The sequence below is a fragment of the Equus asinus genome, chromosome 1 (assembly GCF_041296235.1).
Source record: "Equus asinus isolate D_3611 breed Donkey chromosome 1, EquAss-T2T_v2, whole genome shotgun sequence".
Taxonomy (NCBI): Eukaryota; Metazoa; Chordata; class Mammalia; order Perissodactyla; family Equidae; genus Equus; species Equus asinus.
Genome location: NC_091790.1, coordinates 171,229,251 through 171,253,648, shown reverse-complemented (window position 1 = coordinate 171,253,648; position 24,398 = coordinate 171,229,251). Strand labels below are relative to the sequence as shown.

The 24,398-nt window shown below is 34.6% G+C and overlaps 1 protein-coding gene across 17 annotated transcripts in view; it reads right to left on the bottom strand.

Moving 5' to 3' along the window:
• Positions 1-24,398, bottom strand: part of FOXP2 (forkhead box P2) — a 522,105-nt gene that overhangs the window by 422,940 nt on the left and 74,767 nt on the right. For all 17 annotated transcript variants that reach the window (XR_011503015.1, XM_070516813.1, XM_070506227.1 and 14 more), the window contains one exon: positions 16,992-17,136. The gene's annotated coding sequence lies outside the window, so the exon portion shown is untranslated. The remainder of the gene's footprint in view (positions 1-16,991; positions 17,137-24,398) is intronic.

Sequence of the window (24,398 nt, the reverse complement as noted above, 5' to 3'; positions counted from 1 at the left end):
GGGGTGTCTCCAGACCTTGTGTCAGTCTAGTGAAGCCTATGAATTCCTCCTCACAGGAACCCGAAAAGTTAAATTAGAGAATTTTTCTAGTAGAAGTTGTTCTCTGGGCAATCCTTCACTCTGTAAGCACTGATTATAATGATAAATGATGGTAACAAGAGCTAGCATTTATTGAGCAATTACTCTGTTCCAGGCACTAAGCTAAGTGCTTTATATGGCAATGTCTGGTTTAATTCTCCTAACGACCCTTTGATAGAGGCTTTATTTTTATCCCCTCTTTACAACTGAGGAAATTAAAGCTCAGAGATATTAAGTAACTTGCCTGATATCACACAGCTGGGAACTGTCAGTACTGGGAATGGAGCCCTGGACTAAATCCAGAGCCAGGTGTTACTGAGCATCCACTGAGTACTCAGTACTGGATTGGCAATAACTGGAACCCAAAAAAGTATACGCCAAGGCCCAGATCCTAAGGGATCAATAAGACAGTTTAAAAGGATAACAAACACACGTCAACATTAGTGGAATATGGCAGATCATAAAAAGATGTGCTTACTTTTGTATTGCAAGCCGTAAGTATGCAGAGGAAAGATTGCACTGAATGTTGCGGGGAATATTTTAGGGAAAGTATGAGACTTGAACTGTTTCTTTAAAAGCTAGGTAAGCTTTAAATAAGCTGAAAGGTGGAGGAAGTACACTTTGGTAATGAGGCAATGAATCATATGAAGTATTAGGGTATAGTTAACAGATGGACTGAATGGCAGAAATTCTAGATTTTCAACCTCCTAGCTGTGAGATTGTAGAAAGTTACTTAACTCCTCTGTTAATCAATATTCTCATTGGTAAAATGTGTTTAACAACAACCTCTTATGAAATTATATGAATGTATGATGCCAACCGAAGAGCAGCCTCCCTTAGTTTTACATGTATATTAAACAGCATGGGAACTGCTGATTTTTACTTTGCCAAAAGTCAGGGACCTCATATAATGTTATTTTTATCTGTTTCTCTTTTCCCATATAACCCCAGTGAAGAATTTTGTGATATGTGATTCTATGTCGCATGCTTCATTTGGGACTTCCTGTTTCTACACATCTATGAAATGCTAAGGGCAAATCTAACCCCAAGCACTCCCTGCCTTCCTGTCACTCTCTTCTTGGAATCCAGTTCTATCACACCCGCTCCAGAGTGACGATGATAATGGCTAATAATGGCTTAATGTGTTATTCCCTCCATAAAGCATTTATGTTTAATAATAGCCCCCAATGTCCTATAGCTTAAAAGTGGAAAATAAAATAATTTCAGGTCTTATGGAAATAATGAGGAGGAAAGCTGAAATTCTGGGACAGAAAGGCCTTTGGGTCTTCTTTAAGCCACACTACTAAGGAGTGAGTTGCAGCCATTTTGAGGAAACTACATTAACCAGTCCAATATTAAAATTGGAAAGAAACATCAGTTAAGAGCCTTAGGATGTTGTTGTCAAATAACCAATTCAGAGATGAGCATTTAAAGACTATAAAAGAAGACTTTGATCATCTAAGACTTCTTAATAAAGAGACCTAAAATAAAAATGGCAAGATAGCAACAGCTGGTAAATTGAATGGTGGGTCCATGGATTCTGCTAAATTAGTTTCTGTCCTTGTTGTATGTTTTAAGCATTTCTTAACTTTAAAGTAACAAATCAAAAAAAATTATAAAGTAATAAATCTTACAAAAGTAAAAATAAAGAAGTTCTTATTACAATGGAGACAGAAGTGTGTTCGACAGCTAATTCCAATTTTAACGTTTCTCTTGTTTTGTACCACACTAACTAATCTTTTGGCAATTGAGTATGACAGGTTGGATAAAACACATCTGGACATAACAAAACACTTTATCCCAAATTCCTTGTGAACTCAAGACTAGGTCAAGATAAGGCTTTGAGGGCTTATCATAAAACAAAAAATTATAAAAGAGCATCACTAATTAGCTATTTTTTCAAATTTAAGAATACAGCCAACAAAATTATGTTATATAGTTTGCCAAAATTTGATATAAGTAATATAAAGCACACACATAATATCATGTAAAATAGACATTTCAAAAAACTTAATAATGCTAATTTATTTTATCTGTCCTACAATTTACAGTTTTCAGAAAACTTTCAGCTATATTATTTCAGTTAACAGTAGAAACTATAAACTTGCATTTTCTATAGGGAAATGATATAAGTGTTAATTCAGCACAAGTCTTGACAGGCCAGTTGAAAAAGCTAGGCTTTGGCATACTTTCAGTTAAAGAAGGCTCTCTTAAGAGTCCTGAGTTAACTTGTTGAAATTGCTTAACGCGCTAATTGTATAAATGATAGCTCAATAAACATGATTGTGAAATATAATTTATGTTTTTAATCAAAGTTTAACTGACAGTTTAACAGTCAGCACTTCTACGCTTCCACATTTGAACATGTAAACCTTAATCAGAAAACAAACGATTAAAGAACACGAGGCAGCAGAGGCTAACCAAGAATGTCACTTGGTTATTGTAAAGATTAAAAATTGATGCCAAAGTGCTATATTTAAAATATACTTCAGTGATATGGCGCTTAATTTCTAAACAACTTTTCAAAACGTGCAAGCCTTTTTTCCTTTACAAACACACAGTCCAACAGCCTGAACTTTTGTGATACAGACCTCTACCACCCCCCCCAATTCTGCCCAGCCCTGCAGGCAACCAACAACTGCTGTATCTGTGGAATGTGCTCTTTGAACTGTACAAAAGCCTTCAGCCCTTCCTGCATTCTGCAAACAAAAACTGCCAAGTGCAATTATTTCTCCGATTTAACATAATACAAGTGTTACTTCTCCCCACCCTTAACTTCCCTAGTGCCAGCAATGGCCTAGAATGTCTACATTTATAAATGCATAAAAAAAGAATCATTTTTCCTAATCAAAATTAAATTTGTCTTAGAAGTATAATAGTTCCACTGAACATAATATAAAATTCAACAGGCACCATATTCCCTTTTGTGTATATGTTTTAAGAATTCTATTTCTATAGACGGATTCAAGGATTGAATGGGATTAGTCCTTTTAATTATATGACTAGGATCTTCAGCTTGAAATCTTTCTTACAAAAAAAGACAAACACAATAGTTGTTTATATTCAATTCATTTACCAAAAAAACTCATTAGAGCTAATAAAAATATGTCCTTCCAAATGTGAATATCTCTTGATATTCAAAAGAAAATGAAAAGTAAAAGGCAAAATAAGTTCTAAGATAGAGTTTCATAGATATTTAAACTCATCTACTAGTTAAATATTAGAATAGAGCATTCTTCTATTCTAGATCTAACATAAACTGCTTTTCTTCACTGAGTATGTCCTTGACATTATGCATACCTGAGTATTTTTCTTTCTCAAAAAGATAATATTAAACCCAGTACTGAAGAGTTCTATTTTTTATGTACCTTAATGCTTCCAACTATTGGTATGTATAAACTAATTATCAGCTGCATTACTCTATTTAAAAATATTTGAAGTTTTGTCCCTAAAATTAAGTTATGAAGAGATAAGACACGCTCATTTATTTCACACACAAAAAATAATGATCCAGTAGAACTAGACATTACAGGAGATGCTAAGGAAAGATAAGGCATATTTTTGGTCAAAAGAAGCTAATAATCAAGCTACAAGAAGCTAGACGTAAATGCATAAAGCAATTAAAGCATAAGAGAAAATATATATGACATATAATTGCCTTTTTTAATTAAAAGGAGTTTGTTCATTTCATGGCCTATTTTAATATCTGAGAACATATTTGAGAACCAGAGGCATCTTATGGTGTTACAAAGCAAGGCTGAACCTAACTGGCTTAGAAGTTGAACAACCCTACAGATAGGGATGTCTTGTCTCTGCTATCAAATCTTTATCTTCTGTGTCAGTCAAGTCCTTTCTTCTCATTGATGCCATAAAAGCCTTTTTTGCTAATTATGTTATATAGTATTTTATCTTTTTATTGATGGATGTACTTAATAAACATCTTCTGCAAAACATACACAGGTGACGACATAAAGGAAGCTGTCATCAACAACCCTGAAGGCTCACTGCCTCCCAGAGGAGCCGTGCTTGAATTGGGTCTTGAAGGACAGTAAGGGTCCATCTACCACAAGAGGAGAAGAGCACTTTCCAAAGAGACTAGAACATGCAAAGAGATGTGGAGAGCAAGATATCTTTGGGGAACCACTATACAAAGAGAAGTTTCGAAAATATTTTTGGTTGTAGGGTAGGCTAAAGAGAGCTTATATGCATGTTATACTTTGATGCTTGATTTTGCACATATTAATTTACTAAGGTAAAGTCATAAAGATAATTACCAAGTTTGAAACCTTAGGATCATCCTGATCTTTTGCCCTATGTACCCATTACCAAGTCCTAGAGAAGGAACAACATGTACAAAAGCCACAAGGCACAAAAGAACCTGAAGCCCTCAATTAACGTGATTAGGCCAGAGAAGGTGGAGTAAGAAAGAAGAGTCAGAAATAGGCCGAGTAGAGAAAGATGACATCAGAAGGGATGGCACAGTCCAATTACTTCAGGGACTTGCAGACCACTCTCAAGAGTTGGTGTGGATTTTACCCTAAGTTCAAAGGAAAACAAACACATTATTTTTAAAGGTAAGTTCTGCTACCTAGTGAGTTAGCGGGGGGAAAAGGGTATAAAGAACTGAGTAGGGGCTGGTCCTGTGGCCCAGTGGTTAAGTTCATGCGCTCCGCTGCAGGCAGCCCAGTGTTTCGTTGGTTCGAATCCTGGGCACGGACATAGCACTGCTCATCAAACCATGCTGAGGCGGCATCCCACATGCCACAACTAGAAGGACCCACAACAAAGAATATACACCTATGCACCAGGGGGCTTTGGGAAGAAAAAGAAAAAAAATAAAATCTTTAAAAGAAAAAAAGAGCTGAGTAAAACAGGCGGTCATTACAGTGGTCCAAGTGAAAGTTTCAAACCAGGGTAGTGTCAGTGCGATGTCAAGAGGGAAACACATTTGCAATCAAATTTAGAGGTTGAATTAATGGGATTATGAGAGCGAAGATGAGAAGAACGGATAACCAAATATTTCTGACACAGGCAACTGAGGGTACAATGGTGCTTGCTATTCACTAAGACAGAAAATATCATAAGAAGCATACTTTTAACAGGTGGGACAGAAGCTGGCATTCCTGTGGAACATTCAAATAAAGATATCAAGGAGGCAGTTGTAAATACAGATCTCAAACTCAGAGGAGAAATATGAGCTAGAGATAGACAACTGGGAGTCCCAACACTAATGATGGTTGTCAAAGCTTTGGGAGTAAGTGAGCTCATCTAGAATAATGTACCTACACAGTAAGAAGATATAGACAGAACACAGAAAAGGAGCTAAATTTATGAGGTGGGCAAAGAAAGGGCTCACAAAGGAGACTTAGGAAGAGGAATAAGTGAGAGAACATGAGATGATAGAAAGACGAAGCAGTCAACAGTGTTAAATATTTCAGGGAATACACATGATTGAAACTGTCCTTTAGATTTAGCAACAATAACGTCACTGAAGGACTTCTGGCTAAGCATAGCAGTCTACACACATGCAATTATATCCACTCCTTCCCAAAATACTAATACAATGCTAATACAAGAATAAAAAGTTAGGAATCCATGACCAAGATCGTAGCAGAAGAGGTGACATCCACTAAGACATGCCAACACTCCTTTGTATGTACTACATGGTCTAGCACAGATCCTGAACGAAAGTCGTTCAAGCAATAAGTAAGTACTTCACTCAATCATCCAATCCCCATCTTGTAGAAAAGAAAATTGGTCCACGAGTCAAAAAAATGCAAAGAAAAAATTACACAGAAGTTACACTCCAGAAAAAATTCTCAAAACTGATGACAATGTTCCTATCTCCCTCAGAGTGGACTTAAACAATAGCAATAATTATATTTCTAGATTTTTCTTTTTTCCCTCCTCCTTTTTTCTCCACAAATCCCCCCAGTACATAGTTATATATTTTAGTTGTAGGTCCTGCTAGGTGTGGCATGTGGGACGCTGCCTCAAAATGGCCTAAAGAGTGGTGCCATGTCCGCACCCAGGATCCGAACCCTGGGCCGCTGAAGCGGAGCAAGCGAACTTACCCACTCAGCCACAGGGGCCGGCCCCTAGATTTTTCTTAAAGGTAGTTAAGAATCCACTGTAATAAAGCCATAATTTTTTTGTTTGCTCTTTTTCTTAACTCAAAGGAGCTATTTTTGGCTTAATTAACAAAGATCATTTTCTTCAAGGACAGCCTTAAAGGATGTTAAGTATTCAACCACTATAATTCATATTCATCTCAACTTAGTCTTCCAAAGGACTGTACCTCATGGCAATAGACTAACATTCATGTTGTAGTGCAGAGTAGATAGACAACATCCTTTTCTGAGAGGGAACGTCAAAATCAATTCATTCATCAATTATTTATTAAATGAGTTCTGTGGACCAGCACCACTCTAGACGGTGGGGACACAGAGTTTAATGAGTCATATAGGAGTTTATATAATACTGCCTGGAAATGAGGAGAGTGAAAAATAGGATGGCACCTTAAGACAGCAATTCTTAAAATCTAATGAAAAACAAAAATTACTGTTTTCAGGTAAATATTTACATATAAACATTATATATATTAGCATTCATCTCTATAATAAAACTATTGAGACATTATATTTCTTAAACCACCTCAATTCATGATCTATATAGATTTAAATTTAAACAGAACTAGATTTAAAATAAAAACTGACAAATTCAATCACAGATCACATTAACTATAAGAAAATATTAATAAAATAGAAATATTATTTTTAAACTGTAAAAAAACCCAGACTGTCTTTTCACAAATCTGCTAATAACCAGTTAAATATGAAGGATTTTGAAAATTTAAGAAGCTTGTAAGAAGTGAACACTCAGTTAAAATCTACCTGTACAATTTTACTCTGAAAAATCTCCATGGAAGTTTGAGTTAAAATTTGGTTGGTTATTTCAAAACACATTTGTTGGCGGAGAGAAGACTGTGTTGTGCCCATGAGGAAAAAGAGGGAGGGATAGTGACTGAAAGAGATTCTGTGTGGCAATATACATTTCTCACCTCAAGAGAGAAGCAAAGGGTTGACTAAATCAAGACTAATTAAGGATCCTGGGGAAAAAAAATGGCAATGAGAGAAATGGAAGTTATAAAAAAAGTAATGGCAACAAAAAAACTAGTTAGATTTCTTTGAGACAAATGCTGAGCCACTTCACTGATAATGTCAAATTTAAGAATCTAGATTAAAGGTCTTGCTTTGGTCATTTTACCAAATGTCTGTTCTTACATCTAATAGAAAAGATAAATATCTTGGCATTAGCTACTAAAAACTATAAAATAAAAACAGCACATGCTATTTTCATAAAACTCAGTGAGAACAATAAAGCAAATTTTGGCTCTACTTCACCATTTTGCTTAGGATGAAATCTTCAACAAGAATGTCACAAATGTATAAATCTATTAATTACATTACATAAACTTTCCAAACTATCTCACTATTTAATGCCACTGGATGATCAAAAATCAAGATCAAAATATATGCAATGACTCTTACGCAGGGAAAAATAGAGCTTTTGTAAAGAAAGAAATTTCAAAGATTGAAAGAAGCTACTTCAAGTGGATCTTGGGAGAATTTACATGAACTGTAGTGGACACTAGGATGAGCATTTGACAGCAATGTAATGATGAGTAACCCAACAGTGAAAACAATAATAATGGAAGTTTTATTTAATCCAGATGCCAGGAGCTGTGCAGAATGTTTCATCTCTCCTCACTAAATATCCCCCAAATCCTATGGTGTTAGCATTACACAATGCCTTTTAAAGAGGCAACATTTATACTCTATACTTGATGTGAATAATTTATAATAAAACCAAAATTATCACTTCATGTTATAACCCCATTAGAGAGAAAGTTAGCAATAGATTGTAAAAATAAAGATATTCTAAAACTCAGACATTCTACTTCAAGTTATAACCTTACAGAAACTCAAACACATGCACAAAAAGATATATACATATGTTCATTGTACTATTGTTTGAAATTGTAAAAAATGGAAAACAAACCAATTGCTCATCTACTGAGGAAAGGACTTAAAAGTAACCACGCTTTATTCAAACCATGGAATATTATAGAGCACTTAGAAACTAATTAACTATTACTCTCCAAAACAGCAAAAATGAAAAAAGACAATCTAAGTGTTAGCAAGGTGAGGAGCAACTCAGTTGATGATGAGAAGGTAAACTGGGACAACCACTTTGGAAGACTGCTTGGTAGGGCCTACTACTGTTGACACTATGATCGAGATAAACGAGGATACAGACACTAAATTGACATGATGATATAGACACCCTGGAAAACAAAAGTTCTACTCCTAGCTACACAGATATACATAATATCTAAAAGACATGTACAGGAGTATGCTATGCCTAATAGCCAAAACCAGGAAAACAAATCAAAAGTCCCAAAATAAAATAGAAAAAAACAAACAGTGGTATATTCATGTAGCAGAATACTAGATAGCCCTCAGGATAGACACCTATCTACACACAATAACATGGAGGAAGCCCATAGACCTAAAATTAAGAAACAGAAGCCTGGGGCCGGCTCCGTGGCCAAGTGGTTAAGTTCGCGCACTCCGCTGTGGCGGCCCAGGGTTCAGATCCTGGGTGCGGACATGGCATCGCTCGTCAGGCCACGTTGAGGCGGTGTCCCACATCCCACAACTAGAAAGACCTGCAACTAAGATATACAACTAGGTACTGGGGGGTTTGGGAAATAAAGCAGAAAAAAAAAAAAAGATTGGCAACAGTTGTTAGCCTAGGTGCCAATCTTTAAAAAAAAAAAAAAAAAGACACAGAAGCCAGACACAAAACACTATATACTAAAGGATTCCATTTATATAAAGTTCAAAAATAGACAAAACTGGGGCTGGCCCAGTGGCATAGTGGTTAAGTTCGCCTGCTTTGCTTGAGCGGCCTGAGGGTTTGCAGGTTTGGATCCCTGGTGCGGACCTACACACTGCTCACCAAGCCATGCTGTAGCAGTGCTGCACATACAAAATAGAGGAAGAGTGGCACAGATGTTAGCTCAGGGACAATCTTCCTCAAGCAAAAAGAGGAAGAATGGCAATAGACGTTAGCTCAGGGCAAATCTTTGCCAAAAAAAAAAAAACCCAACACAGACAAAACTGATCCATGTTATTAGAGACCAGAATATGGTTTCCCTGGTAGGGGGTGGGGAGGGATAGTAACTAAAGGGTGGAAAAAGGTGGGGAGACTTCTAAAGCACTGTGTAATGTGCTGCTTCTTGAGCTGGGTACTGATTACACAGATGTGTTTGTTCTGTGAAATTCATCAAGACACAGATTTAAGAGTTTTACAATTTTCTATATGCAACTGCAAAAATCATAAATGTAGGATATATACTTCAATAAAAGCTTACTTTAAAAAAAACTGAGAAATCAGACCTTTGTGTATCAACATATATAAATCCTCTAAACCTAATTTTGAAAGAAAATTTTTTTCAGAAGGGCAGATTCGATATGATCCCACTTAAATTTTAAAATCACAAAAAACAGAAGTATAAGAATATAGATAAACACCAACCTCAGTATAGCAATTATCTCTAGAGAGAGAAAATGGGACAGGATGAGAATACACAGCTTTTCCGATATTTGTGGCATTGTATTTCTTAAAAAGAGCAAGAGCGAGATCTGAAGAAATATAACAAATTATTAACATATGTCAAATTTGGATATGTGAGTACCTATTGCGTTAATTTGTGTATGTTTACAATATTTTCAAATAAAAATCTTAAAGCTATCACTTTGGATTCTAGTGTGAAGAGAATCTTTAAAATAATTTTCAGTGAAAAACATTCTTAACCAATTTGCCCAGATCAACAGATTAACAAATGTTTTTTAAAGCATAAGTTACCTGAGATGGCTGGTGGGTGTTTATTTTAGGTAAAGATTTCAGGTCTTAATACACTTAATGCCTTTGGACATACCTAAAATATACTCCATATATGCAAAAAATGGTATACTCTTATTTCCAAAAAGAGAATTTGGGCCTTTTAAGTTGTGCAATAATAAAATCATTAAATATTTAAGAGAGTTGAGCAGAAATGAACTTTAGGTCATAGCTGTGGAGAATATATACCCTCAAATTATTCTTTAATACCTGACCTAAGACCACTTTGTTGCTCCTCTATGTCGTTCCCCAGGGCTATCACCAACAAGGAGCAGGTTAAGTGATAACGGCTGCACGGGTGGAACAGTCAACTCCACCAAACTAGACCATCGAGACACCCACTAAAAGTAAGTTACTCATTCCAGAATACTCAGTGCCTTGTCCCAGACATCACTTTGCATCGTTACTTTGGAAGTGGACTCAATGGGTAATGAGCTGGTCCTTCAAACAGATTTGAAGGTTACCATCCATTTTGTGTTTAACAAGAAGTTTTGTCTGTACCATCTTGTCTTTAAAACCTGAAGAGATACAAAGAAAACATGTTTTGCTTTTTTTTCCCTAATAATATTCACTTAAAACCAAGAGCTTAGAGTTTTATGATAAATACTTAGCTTGATTCATTTTATCCTTGTGTTTAAGCATTCTGCTTCTTTGTTACAACCCTCCCTTTAGTGTCTGAGAGCAGCCAATTAAGATTTGAGGTAGTCACTCAGGTGTCACAAGACACAAAGTCAGATGAGACATTTAAGCAAGATATATGGGCTCCTTTCTTAAGATATTAACAGCTGCTTTTGCTAAAAAGCCTACATCATATAAAGAACATGGAGTATTACACCTTATTTTGTTGAATTTCTATTCTACAAAGAGTCAAATCAGTTAGGAAGATGATTGGTTGTACAAAGCTGCTCCAAGAAACTGGTGCCTTGCTTTTTAGTGAAAACTGAATCATGTGAACGTCCGTTTTTCAGAAAGATTCAACTTCGACCTTGTAGTTTGTATCTTGTTAAAACTGACACATCTCTTTTCAGACATTTAATAAATAAATTATCTTGCTTCCCATATTCCAATACATCTTCTCAAGTTGACCAATGCACATCTTTTGAACTCTAATCAAGATGTAGTAGTATATCATTCTCTGAATTACACATTGAAGGGGGAAAAAAAGCTTCTTCGATTGCCCGCTGGGAATTTGTAAAGGAAACATAAATATTCTTTAGATCTTCTTTTAAGAATTTACAAACATTCCAGGTAGGCTAATATAAAGTTACAGAAATACTAGGGCACAAAGAAATAATAACTTTTTAAATATTTCCATGTGGCAATAGAATCCATATTTCCTGAATTCCAGGACTATATCCTTTCCAGAAGAATTCTCTGCTTCGGACTTAATATATAGAATATACGGCTACATACTGCATATTGCTGTATATATAGGTAGAGATACATAGATAGAGAAAAAGAGAGATAGAGACACAGAGATAAATATGCATATCTGTGTGTATAAACACATACATACATACAAACATATACACACACCTCCACATACATAGAGAGGCAAGAGAGACCCCTACCATTAATTAAGTGCCTGCTACGCACCGGGTATTTTCTGTTTGATCATTTAATCTTCACATAACCCTATAAGGAAATTATTATCATCATTATTTCTTTTTTTCACATGCAAAAGTTACTCAAGATCAATATAAAAAATACGTGGCAGACCAAACATTTGAACCCAGGTCTGTCAAACGCAAGAGTAGGACTCTTCCTCCATGGTAAGCTTAAAATGAGTTTTAGATAGATTGTAGTATTGCTTTGTGTCTCTTTAACATAGAAAAAATTTCACTCTGGCACTATGAAGAAACATAGCTGGTTTTTAAAACAAAATCTGATTTTATTCCCAAAATTTCAATATGGCAAAGGAAAAGTTGCTACAAAGATAATTCTTAGTTGAATATGTTCAAAATGTAATTCCTTGGTAATCTGGGTTTGGGCCAAGCCAAATCAAAATCATAGATATTTTACAAATGCCAAGTTTTCAGAGAAACAAAAAAAATGAATGCAATAGCAACAGATGCATTCTCCCTAGACATTTGTGTTGAGCCTAGCTATATCCAGAGACTGAAGAAAAGGGGGATTTCTGTATTTCATATTTATGAATAATAAATTTCTGGTTTCTGTTAATGTCAACCAACTAACCAAGATTATATTCACTCCTTGGAAAATTACCAACAGAATACACTCAGAAAAAAAAGAAGAAAATAAGGAGGAAAAAAAGGAAGGTAAGGAGAAAGAAGAAAGGAAAGTTAAAAAGGGACTAGAGACAAGCCCATATCTAGTATTTTTAAACTGAAACTCTATTTGAAAATTTCTATTCAAAGAAAGAATACAAAGAGCAGCTGTGTTTTTTCATTTCGTTTACAACATACTGATGTTAAAATTAACAAATTAAAGTCCCACTTAGGTGAAAAAGTAAGTCTTTCTGAGGATGATGGACAACTGCATAAAATGGACTAAAATTTAAGGAAGGAAGCCACGAACAGCTCAATAAAGATGAGTAGTTCATTACTATAGAATGAGTTTGGGTTATATTATAAAAAGTATCTTTTCAAATTCAAAACTGAAATATCTACCTTAAAATAAATATGTTTATGCTGGGTAAGTAAATTGTCAAAAGTTAGTAAACACATGCAAGTTTGGAGGTCCTCCTCCATGGACATTAGCACTTCCCTAAATAAAATACATTGCTTTGTAATAGCACAAAATACCAATTTTAAAATTCTACCTTTTTAACTTTAAATATTCAGTGTAGATAGAGTAAATTTGAAATTATCTCACTTTTTCTCAGAATTCTACTGAACAGAATCATTGAAATTGCTTTTTAAATATTTTTTAAAAATTATATTAAACATGCAAAAAAAGTATCTAACATAAAGACAGTTTTTTAGAGCAGTTCAGATTTACAGGAAAATTGAGCAAAAAGTACAGAGAGTTCCCATATACGTCCGTTTCCCCATCCCCAACACACACACAATTTCTATTATTAACGTCTTGGATTAGCATGGTACATTTGCTACAACTGATGAGCCCATATTAAAACTTTATTATTAACTAAAGTCCAGAGTTCACCTCAGGGTTCGCTGTTTGTTTTGTGCAGTTCCATGGGTTTTGAAAAATAATAATGCCATGTATCCACCAATACAGTATTATACACAATAGTTTGACTGCCCTAAAAATCCCGTGTTCCACCTATTCATCACTCCCTCTCCCCATTCCAACCCCTGATAACCGACTTTTTTTTTACTGTCTCCACGGTTTTGCCTTTTCCAGAATATCAGAGAGTTGGAATCATACAGTATGTAGCCTTTTCACATGGCTTTATTAACGCAGTAATATTCACTTAAGGTTCCTCCACATCTTTTTGTGGCTTAATAGGTCATTTCTTTCTACTGCTTAGTAACAGTCTATTGTATGGATGTATCACTATTTGTTTATCCACTCACCTATTAAATGACATCCTCGTTGCTTCCAAGTTTTGGCAATTATGAATAAAGCTTCTATAAATACTCGTGTGCAAATTTTTGCACGGACATAAGTTTTCAATTCATTTGGGTTAACTACCCAGGAGCGCAACTGCAAGACTGTATGGTAAGGATTATATTGTATGTATGTTTAGCTTCGTAATAAAATGCCAAACCGTTTTCCAAAGTGGCTGTATCACTTTGCATTCCCACCAACAATAAATCAGAGTCCTTGTTGTTCCACATCCTTGGCAGCATTTGGTGCTATCCATGTTTTGGATTTTACCCATTCTAATAGGTATGTTGTGGTATCTCGTTTTTATTTGCAATTCCCTAATGATACAAATATTGAGTATCTTTTAATATGCTTATTTGCCATCTGTATATCTTCTTTGGTTAGATCTGTTGTTTTAAACTGTGTTATACGTTTTCTTATTGTTGAGTTCTTTGTATATTTTGGACACAAGTCCTTGATCAGATACGTGTTTTAGAAATAATTTCTTCCAGTCTGTGACCTGTCTTTTCATTCTCTTAATAGTGTCTTTCTTACAGCAGAAGTTTTTCATTTTAATAGAGTCTAGCTTATCAATTTTTTTTCATGGATTGTGCTTTCGGTGTTTTATCTAAAACCCAAGGTTACTTAGAGTTTCTCCTATCGTATCTTCCAGCAGTTTCATAGTTTTGCATTTTACACTTAGCTCTATGATCCATACTTAATTAATTTTGTAAAAGGTATAAGGTTTGTGTCTAGATTTTTTCTTTTTGCATATGGATGTCCAGTTTTTCCTTTGCCACTTTTTGAAAAGAATATCCTTTTCCCATTGTCTTTTCTTTGCTCTTTTGTCAAAGACCAGTTGACTATACATGGGTGGGTCTATTTCTGGGCTCTCCATTCTGTTCCAACGATCTGTCTATTCTTTCATCAATATCATACTGTCTTGATTACTGTAGCTTTATAAAAAGTCTTGAAGTTGGAGAGTGTCAGTCCTCTGATCTTGCTCTTCTTCAATATTGCGTTGGCTATTCAGAGTCTTTTGCCTTTCCATATAAACTTAAAATTCAGTTTATCAGTATTCACAAAATAATTTGCTGGGATTTGATTGGGATTGTGTTGAACCTATATATCTAGTTCTATAGATATCTATATATATCTAGATCTATAGATCTATAGATGTCAGGAAGAACTGACATCGTAACCATATCGAATATGCCTATACATGGACACAGAATATTTCTCCATTTATTTAAATCTTCTTTGATTTTCTTTCATCAGAATTTTGTAGTTTTCCTAATATTGATGTTGTATATACTTTGTTAAATTTATACCTGTGTTTCCTTGTTTAGTTTTTTTGGTGCTGGCATGATGGCAAATCCCAGTTGTTCATTGCTGCTATACAGGAAAGCAGCTGACTTTTGTATGTTAACCTTGTTTTCTGCAACCTTGCTATAATTGTTTATTAACTCCAGGAGGTCTTCTTGGTTGATTCTTTGGGATTTTCTACATAGACAATCATATCATCTGCAAATAGACAGTTGTATTTCTTCCTTCCCAATCTGTATGCCTTTTAGTTCCTTTTCTTATCTTACCACCCTAGCTAGGACTTCCACTATGATATTGAATAGGAGTGGTGAGAGGGAACATCCTTACCTTGTTCCTGATCTCAGCACAAAAGCATCTAGTGTCTCATCAATAGCTTTTCACAAAGCAAATTCCCATGCAAACACCAGCCCAGTGAATAAACAGAATGTTGCTTACACACCAAAAGCTCCTGGAACCTCCACCCCAATTTCTACCACCTACCTACAATTTAACCATTATCTTTACTTTTGTGGTAATCACTTTTCAGCATCGCTAAACATTATAGTCTAGTTTTGGAACTTGATATAAAAGAAATCATATAGTATTATTCTTTTGTGTCAAGGTTTTTTTACTCAACATTATCCTTGTGAGATTCAACTGTATTATTATTGCTATGCTTTATCCATTTTCATTGCTGCAGAGCATAGGATCAACAAAATTTTTCTGTAAATAACAATATTTTCCAATCCTTCATCAACCTCAAACCAGTAAATGAGAGTTCACTACTGACCCACCAAATTTAAATAACTTTTTAAATTTCATCACACTTTCAATAAGAAAAATCAAAGTTTTAAGTGAAGAGCAATTGTTTCAGGTCAGTGAAAGGAATGCTAATATTTCTAGTCTTTCTTAGGTATCTCTCATTCAATGATAGAAAGATTTACAGCTGAATATATCTAAGACCAAAATCAAAAGTTTCTTTTTAATGCATAGTTTCTGCTAAATTCAAGAATCCTAACTCTCAATTATAGATTGTCAAGAATGGCCACAGTGTTTTGTGGCTCTGTCAGAAAGTTCCAAACAACAAGATTAAACACGAATCTAGAATTATGGAGATTTCTGACTGTAGACTATTTTGACAACTTTGTCAGATGCTATATCAATAAAAATATCACATTCAAAACCTGTAAAGATTCACGTTTCAATCTGGAGATTATAAGTATTCTAATAAGTATTCATTTTATATTGCATAATTTGCACTTACAAAAATCCAAACAATACTCTATCACTGAGTTCTTTCACTGAGGAATGAAAAAGGTTACCAGTTGTTAAACAAAAGTCACATTTCCAGCAGTTAAGCCATTACGTTGCATATCAAGTGCCTTATCACAAGGCTGACGCACTATGTAACTTCCAGATAATAGTGGTGATGACAAGAAATTTCCTTCCAAATAATCTTCCTAAAACAAATATTGCCTTTAATCATCATTCTTTCTACCAATTTCTGAACAGTAACTGAATTCTGTGTTTCTATATAATCATTAATACACATCTTTTTTAAGTTCTTCCTAACAAGACAAAGAATCAGTCTTTCCAGTACGCTGAGCTGACAAAATTTATATATTTTTATAGTAGATTATGGCTAGGAATGCAGTCCAATTCAGTTTCACTACGCAAAGTGAAAAAAGGACTTCATGTCTCTCTTACTGGAAGGTGGATTTAAATAGATATATTAAGATAGTCTTATTCTCAGATATGAGAATAAAAGAAAAAGAAAAAACCAAAGTTTAGAGAAAAAGGGATTATGACAGCACAATTGCAGATATTAAATCAAAGGAAGTTACCTTCTTTTCATCAGAATGGTCTCAAAATTCTTAACAGTTCTCTACCAGAAAATAAAATTAAAATTAATCCATTTTGCATTAAATATTATTATCGTAAAGCATCACTTTATATTATTAGTTAGAAAATGTCAACAAATAGAAATTTAAAAGTGGCCAACAAAAACACCTGTATTTTTGTAGAGAAAAAAATCCAAATAATATTGTCAACACATATTTTTCTACTAATACCCAAAATAGCCACAAAAACTGAGCGATGGAAAATATAGAGTACAGATGACTTACATTTGGAAGGTTAGACTTTAATTCTCTCTCCCAGGATTGAGGAGTTTTATTCTTTGTGCTTACAATGCTTCTTTCTCCAGGGTATTCTTCTACTTCCAGAATAGGTCAGGACAAAGCTTCAACAGACTTCTATTATTTGTTTGATCTAGGGGGAAATTATACTTTTAATCAATTATTACAAAATGCAGCAAACTTTTTTCTTACTGTGCTAGGGGGTGGGGGTTTCTCATTATTTTCTATTGGATCTGAGGTGAACAGAAAAAGTAGGAATTGCCATTGTTGAATATTATAATAAATAAATCAGGTACTTTAAATTAACACCACTAAAAGAAATCCACATCTATCTTCCTTTTCATTTTTATAGCTAAGCAGCATAGCAAGAGAAAATTAATATTCAAAATCCAAATGACTACAAAAGCCTACTCAAATGTATTTTTAAAAGACTTTAACATAATTTTGCAAATCCATGAGTTTGAATGGACTGGCAGAGACGATTAGGTATCAAATATTTTTACTCATTCATTTTAATGTCTTAGGGCTAAAGAATTACAGGATGATTAGAAAAGTGTAAAGGAAAATCCATTTTTAAAAATTTTAATGGAATAATAAAAAGAGATGATTTCAAAAGCATGAGACAGACCAGAAACAGATAGCAGAGGGTCTGTAAGACAGGGCAAGAAATTTGCAATAGGAATTTCAAAAATGGTACAAAGGTTGGGTACCTGCTATTCAAACGAGGCATGTTGGTCAAATCAGAGTACATAACATGGGTACACTCTAAATCTGGTGTCCTAATAACTCTCTAACAAAACTGTAAGATGTAAAAATGCAACAGACGTAAAAATGCAACACATCCTATCCTTTACAAGGACACAGAAATGTGACATAAGATTATCTGACCTTTGGGGTATGAACATCCACAATTTTAAGATAATTAATTCTATTCTACAAATTTTATCAAATTGTAGGTTTCTAATAATGGAGATTTTCTGCCTCATTAAAATGAAATATTAAGATAAATGTCTTCAACTTGTACCATATGCTGGATCACACCCTCCTGCCTTACTTTACAGTCATTCCTATTGCCTTCCATTAAATAATAAATTAGAACATAGGGAGAGAATTTAGAGAAAAATTGGAAATAAAATACAGATGTTTTCGGGAAATACGTCTGCTAGCACTTTACAGCCAGTTTTTGCTCAGAAACTTACGACTATTCCATTTGTGATTATTATTTAAAAAAATAAAAACTACAGTGGGAAAATAGTAAACAAATGAACCCAATCAATATCTATATCAGAATAGCCAAACACAAAAACCAAAATATATGTGAGCAGAATGGATCTGATCACAAATTGATACCTGTTTTTGATCCCCTTCTGTTTTTAACCATTGTAAGTGGTACTTGCAGTCATTTACCTGGCATACCTCAAAATTATTTTAAGGTGAAACAAAAACACAAATCTTACGACCAAAAATTAAAGCCATATAAGGAGAAAACTCACTCAAGACTAGATTTTAGGATTACAGAAAAACTACTATGTTTTCTTTTCCAAAGATTCAACTAACCCTGGCCTAATTTAACAGTCTTACTACTAAAACTTATCAACATGTACTTTCTATATGAATATTTCCATATGGCTTTTCAAACATAGGTAGTTAGTTCTACTTTAGTCTCTAGAACACAGAAATGGTTTTGCTGTATCTTGGGTCAGTAAAGATCAATGCACATTCCTTTAGGGAAGCCTTTTGAACTGACAAAGGATGAATGATTGACATCAGTAACAAATACTTTTTGTTGTCCTGGACTGACATGTCATTTATAGCAATACCTATGCTAATTAATGCCATACATATCTACCAGATGTGTCAGAGAAATAGGCCAGACCCTTCACAGAATATAGCTTGAGTGTGGCTAAAATTACGTTATAGATATGGAAATGAATCCTTTTGTGATAAAGAACTGATCTCTCCCTCTCTAAATATACACATACATAAATATACACATGCATATAGACTATACCTTCAATAATAGAGAAAGATGCACTTGTCTATACAACTACCTATATCTTGTCTTTTCCATTGATAAATTTTTTTTACAAAAAGCAAACACACACAAATATTATACACACATATACACACACACACACAGATTATACTTTCTATCATAGAGAAAAATGCATTTATCTTTACAATTAGCCATACCTTGTCTTTTCTATTGACAAAACTTTTTTACAAAAAACACACACAAATATGTATACACACATATACACACACACACAGATTATACTTTCTATAATAGAGAAAAATGCACTTATCTGTACAATTAGCTATACCTTGTCTTTTCCATTGATAAAACTATTTTTTCACAAAAAGCAAACTTTACCTTGCAAAATTCAAAAACACTATAATCCTAACCTGAAAAATTACGGGACATAATGTACTAAAATACTAGTTGGGGTCTTCACAAACTACATTATCATCATGACATCTCACCACTTTACACTGAAATTTTGTTCCCAGATTGTCTTAACTACACTGTAGAACATCAACAGTGGGAACCAGGTATTAATCGTCTTCATTTCCCCACTTCCTAGGATAGAACTTCGTATACAGTGGGTAACAGTTTGGTTTTTTTTAAGTAAACAGATAAGTTCAGTAACCTCATTGAAATTATGTATAGCATTTTTGTCAGTGAATTCAGTATATACAAAGAAAGAATTGCTAATGTTGGCATTAAAACTCTTACTCATTAAATCAGATAAATTGGTAAAGACTTTCCCAGTCTACGTCTAGCACATAGCTGGCACTCTACAAATATGAACTATAATCAGAGTGAGCATTCCTCCTGGATTGCCTGGACAGATGTGGTTTACACTTATTGAAATTATTTATACCTATCCCTTTCTTTCTCAAAACTGTGCCAGTTTGGATAATAAGTTAACATAAGTTACATAATAAAAATATTTTGTTGGGATTAGAATTAATAAGATTCCATTTTGTTAACATTAATAAATCCACATAGACGGCCAAAGCTTTACTAAAATCCTCACATCCTTGAAGCTAAACATTTAATCATCAGCATAGGAATCACCTCCTAGATGACAAATCCAAATGTGACTTTTTTTTTTTGGTGAGGAAGATTAGCCCTGAGCTAACATCTGCCCCCAATCCTTCTCTTTTTGCTGAGGAAGATTGGCCCTGAGCTAACAGCAATGCCCATCTTCCTCTATTCTATATGTGGGATGCCTGCCACAGTGTGGCTTGATAAATGGTGTGTAGGTCTGCGCCTGGGATCCGAACCTGGGAACCATGGGTCACTGAAGGGGAGCTCGCAAACTTAATTACTACACCACTGGGCCGGCCCCACCAAATGTGACCTCTAAATTCTTGGTTTGCTTAACTTGTTTAACTTATTTAGCTTATTTTTCACTCCTTCCTTCTTAAAACTCTCCCTTTGGCTTGCTTGACACCCCTCTTTCTTGATTCCTCTCCTACTTTTCAGACCTCCTTTTTTCAATCTCTGCTAATTCCTATTCTTACACGTACATACTCAATGTGAGCTTTCCCAAGACTTTATTCTAGTCCTTTTCTTTTCTTAATTTGCATTCTATTTCTTGCATCAACCACCACTTGTTGCAAATGATTCCCAAATGTATATATCTAGTCCTCTCTCTGCTGACCTGCAGATTTTAAGTTCCTACTGAATATATAATCTCCTATCTGGTCCCCCTTCCTCCAGTATGAATCCACTCTAATCCACACTCCATAACACAACCTAAGCACTTTTTACTTTTTTGTTTGTTTGTTTTCTGAAATGCAAATCTGACAGTATTCTTCCTAGACCAAGAAAGCAACCAACAGTTAGGGAGGGAGCAAAGTCCTGCAAAGGATTCAAAGGCAGCAGAAGACAAGGGGGAATCCAAGCCTACTAGAAGAATAGGCGATGTGTTCCTGGTATCTCATTGGTAATCCAAGCACGTTTCACTTATAAAATTGTTGCATGTAGTGGTTAGGTTTCAAGGCAAATATTACTAGAAAGAATAGTATGATAAACATCAAATACATCATGAAGATCACAAAATAAAATACCCAAAGATAAAAGTGTAAAGCAGCTAGGTGCAAGATAAAAGAAAGTTGCAGGGTACTGCAGTAAAGTCTCTAAAGAGGTGGTTTTTAACCCCGATCAGGTTACCGTATTTGCTGTGTAGGAATGCAAGTTTAGGCTTGCCAAATGTGAATTTTCAAGAGAGGCTGGAAAACTATTGTGTGTGTGTCTGTGACTGTGTGTACGTGTGTTTGTTACTGTGTGTGAAAGATCCAATTTTCAAGATTTAACAATGAATTTCATATTTTTTAAAAAAAATAATAAATATCAACAAATAATATTTGCAAGCTCTGTAAGAGACACAGATCATCCCTTTTTGACATCAAGGTTAAATCGATGGGCTAGCCTCTAACACAAAAGCCATGTATAACATAGTTTCTGAGTTCTGAACAACCAATAAAAAGTCTTATGATATGCAATCCATTTACATTTTAAGAAATCCTTACTATTTAATTTTAGTACCTAAAACAGCCTGTGAATGCAATTCTCCATACTCCCTTTTGTTCAGTTCTTTATCCTCTACTGCCTCAAATATCTTCATTTGAATATTCTGGTTCTGACCTTCTTCAAATTAATAACGGCTTATATATTTTCAGAATTTTATTTCAAACCTTCTTTTTACTTAAGAACACACAAGTTTCAAAAATATATAACAAATGTCTCTATAAAGCATCTTAAAAATAATGTCTCTTCCACCTCTACAATGATAGTCTTTTCCTCATTTCTCCAATGACAATTTCAAATTCATATCCCTTACATTCACCAAACATCTTCGAACATTTCTCTCATCGTTAAGCTTTGCAGAATATATCAGACCTAACAAAGTTCTTCAAATGTATAACACATTTTTATAACCTATTAGACTGGCATAAGGGAAGGGGTGAAACACATTAAAACCTAAATTCAATAAATCTGACTTCAAATCATGCAAATATTTCCCTGATGCGTTTTCTTACTAGGCATCAGTTAGTGTTTAACAGAAGGAGGAGTTGCTCAATACCTACTAAATAAACCAAAACGTATTAGCCAAACTTAAGGCCCTTCATCTTGGGATGAAATCTGCCTCTCTTTGACTTTGTTCCACTAGTCTCTACATTCCAGGATCGAACTTAACATTTCATGTTTGCCTTTATCGGTCTTTAAAGTCTCAATTTGCTCCACCTAGAACGTCTCTCTCCTCTCAAATTCCATTTGTTCAAACTGTAGCATACCTTTCAAGCCTCAATTCAATTACCATCACCTCCGTGAAGCTCTCGCTTATTTTCTTAGCCAGAAGTAATCGACTCACAAAGCACTTTCTCTACAGCTCCCTTTTGAAAGCTGTTCACTTAATCTACCATGTAATACATTTGTCCACATATCTGATTTCTCACATTTAATTAAAAACTATTTGAAAACAGAGAATATGTCTTATTCATCTGCGTCTTTCTTAACAACCTAGCTTTATTACGAAGGAAGTACTGAACCATTTGACAAGGAATGCCGAGCAAGGCAGAAGCAGAGCTACGGTGTAACGCAAAGGAAGACAGTTATGTTAAACCCTTCTTAATCTTTTATGTTCATCAATTCCAGGAAATAATTTTCACCACTATTATTTTCAACTTTTAAATAAATCTGTCAAAAATATGTCTCATGGAGGACAACCAAGTCATTATTTGACTGACTTCTGTAGAAAACATACTGGACAAACTATACTAAGATAGTCAAATACAATACTTGGTTTTAAACACCTACTCTCAAGTTCTGAATAAACATTAAAATTGAGAAGCCAAAACAAAATCAGAGGTTGTCTTTTAAGAAAATCATGTTATATGATAATTTGTTTAAAATGATATAACAAATCTCTCATAAGAACTGCTAAAGTAACTCTCTATGTCTTACAGAAAGTAGGATCAAAACTACCATACCCAACAAATCTGGGGTCACCCAAGGAGTTGTTAATAAGAGTTAGAGAGAGAAGAACAAAATTACATTCCAAATTCTAATTGTATTAGCAGTAAACTGTAGAGTTTTTTTGGTGTTTTTTTTGAGAAAGATTAGCCCTGAGCTAACATCTGCTGCCAATCCTCCTCTTTTTTGCTGAGGAAGACTGGCCCCGAGCTAACATCCATGCCCATCTTCTCCTACTTTATATGTGGGACGCCTACCACAGCATGGCATGCCAAGTGGTGCCACGTCCCCATGTCCACACCTAGGATTCGAACCAGAGAACCCCAGGCCACTGAAGCTGAACGTGCACGCTTAACCGCTGCGCCACAAGGCTGGCCCCAAGTAAACTGTAGAAAATGGAACATCTGCACTTCAATTATTTTAAGGAAGAGAACTTACCTGCATAAACTTCGGGCCAAGCATGGTGCCTGACATAAAGTGAGCTGTCAGTGAAGGAGCAGCATCTTCTAACTGGAAAGAGTTTGTATGCATCTGGCTCATCTCCTCCCACCCCACAGTTTACAGGAGAGATTCAGAGAAGAAAGTAATTCATCCAAGATCTCAGAGGGTGTAAGTGGCAGAGATGGGACTTAAGCTCAGTATAACTGTCCTAACTCAGTAATCTCTCCTTTCAGAACCAGTGCAAGCCAAATTTACTCAAAATTTAGTTAATATATTTATATACACATATAATATTTAATTTCTCTAACTATAATTCAAAATAACTAATTTCCATTAAATAACATGTATAATCAAAATTAGAAAATACCAGTATTCTTTGTACATGTTGTCTACAGAGTATGCTTATTACAACACTTTAAATTTCCCATTAAATGTATTTCACTTACATGTTTATAACTGCAGAGTTAAATAAGGATATCAGACTTCCAAACTAATAATCTTCATTCTCAAAAGGGCACAACCAATATTGGCATCAAGAGATTCACATTTAAAGGAGATATACTCATTCTGTGCATAATTTCTGAGTAGTTGATTCTATATTAGCTTATTTATGAAGTGGAAAAAATCTCACAGCAAACAAGCAGGAGAGGGGGAAAAAAAAAACTATCTTATCTATATTGCCCTGACAATTGACTGTGGACAACAGTATTTTCTAAATGTACCCTATTCAGAGCTGGATATGTAATTACCTTCAGTTCATAGTCTAGACATTAATGCTTTCATAGTATTTAAGACTCCTTGTAACATGCTTGCTGCTTTAAGTAAGCAAGGCTAAATCTTGACCAGATAAATTAGCAAAGAATGCAATAAAAGCTGCAATAAAAGAACTTTATCCTACAAACCTTCAAGTTGCTGCTAAATGAGATTTCTTTGAAATGCAGATCAGTCGAACTAGATTAGTGAATTTT